We start from the raw sequence: 1,842 nt of genomic DNA, 5'->3' as shown, positions 1-1,842 counted from the left end.
GAGATGCCTCCTACATTTTTTCTATTTTTAAGGAGTGCTTTGCTTATTCAGGGCTTCTTTCCATCAGGAGAAACAATTTAAAAAAATACTACACAACTTGGTACTGGAAAACATTATGCTGAGTTAACTAACTTGGTCTCATAAGGAGAAGTAATATATAAGTCTGTTATTGTGAAAATAGAAGGCTAACTAGTAAGTAATCCATATATGAGGACACAAGGGGGGGAGGGATAGGAGCAGAGGGGTAAGGATGGGTAGGTAGAAAATCACAAGGTTGAACAATTTGGTTTGTGGAGGGAGGGGGTAAAGGAAATGGGCAAGATTTGGGGGGGACCTGAAAGGTCAGGTAATGGTGGGCATAGTCCAATGGTGATTCATTTTATAAAACATAATGAATGAGAATGATTATGTGAAACAAATGTGAATGAAGAATATGTGAAACACAATGTGTATGAACTTTGGAAACAAACCAATAGAAAACAACAATTAAAAACCAAAACAAACCAAAAACCTATTAAAAACACCGAAATATGGAAAAGAAAATATTTTAAATAAAGTTAGGATCAGATCCTGTATTTGTAGAACTCACTTCACCCACCTTATTCTTAGGTCAACTCTATGTCTTTCAATCTTTTTATTGCATGTTAAATATTTCTGCAATCATTGGAATGTTGTTGTTGTTATTACGTACCTTTGAGTCAGAACCAATTGATAGCTGATCCTCCAGCAGGTTTTCCGAGGCAGTAAATTGCCTGGAAGGAGATTGCTCGTATTTTTCCCGTGAAATAGGTGGTGGATTCAAATTGTCTGCTTTTGGGTTGGCAGCACAACTCCTTACCACTAATCTACCAGAGCTCTCTGTAACTGGATGTTGTTATTGTTACATACCATTGAATCCAAACTGACTCAGGATGGTAACAACTATTTATTATTTTTTTATTGTTAATTTTAATATCACTTGCTATGCATCAGAGAATTGGACAGTGACTAAAGAGGACAGAAGGAGAATTGATGCCTTTGAACTGTGGTGCTGGAGAAGAGTATTGAGGGTACCATGGACTGCTAAGAGAACAAACAGGTTCGTCCTAGAGAGGGTGAGACCAGCCTGCTCCTTGGAGGCAAGGACTCTGAAGTTTCATCTGACATACCTTGGGCATGTTGCAAGGATAGACCAGTCTTCAGAGAGGGATGTCATGCTTGGGAGGGTGGAGGGACAGCGCAGGAGAGGAAGACCCTTGATGAGATGGATTGATTTAGTGACTGGGGAAATGGGAGTAGGTGTGTCAGAGACAATAAGATTGGACAGGATAGAGCAGGGTTTAGAGTTGTTGTACATAGATTCACTTTGAGTTGCAGGTGACTCAATGGCAGATAACAACAACAACAAATACACTTGTGTATTTATTTACCTTTCTTTCACTGTACCTTTTGTTTTCCCTGAGCTCCTGAATTCTTTGGTCTCTGACAGTTTAAATGATTTCTTAATGTCTACTGGTCAATGTCTCTCTTCTTATATTTAAGAATTATATACAAAACAAATCAGAAGTTCTGGCTATGCTTGTCAGCTGTTTATATTGGGAAGACCTCCAACTATTGGTATTTCTAATTATTTTCTTCTGGGCTAGTCTGGAAGGTCTAAATCTGTCTAGCAGTGTTCTTGGGCCCCAGTGTGTGTCCCATTTATTCAACACAATGTACCAGCACTCAACTGACCCAGTGTCCCCTAGTCCTGTGTTCTGCTTTCTACACTACATCAATGAATGCTGCTCTTCCAGGGAAGGGAAGGGGCAGTTGCTTGACTAAGAGGAGCAGGGATTAGAAAATCTAGTTGCCTCCTTTTTT

General features: G+C 39.4%; 1 protein-coding gene across 1 annotated transcript in view; it reads left to right on the top strand.

Annotated features, from left to right (window-relative positions):
* Nucleotides 1–1,842, top strand: part of RRH (retinal pigment epithelium-derived rhodopsin homolog) — a 35,069-nt gene that overhangs the window by 12,204 nt on the left and 21,023 nt on the right. The window lies entirely within an intron of this gene.

The sequence above is a fragment of the Elephantulus edwardii genome, unplaced genomic scaffold (genome assembly GCF_000299155.1).
Source record: "Elephantulus edwardii isolate Elephantulus edwardi_28Jun2011 unplaced genomic scaffold, EleEdw1.0 scaffold00012, whole genome shotgun sequence".
NCBI lineage: Eukaryota > Metazoa > Chordata > Mammalia > Macroscelidea > Macroscelididae > Elephantulus > Elephantulus edwardii.
The sequence above is the reverse complement of the archived record's forward strand: the minus strand, read 5'-3'. Positions and strand labels throughout refer to the sequence as shown.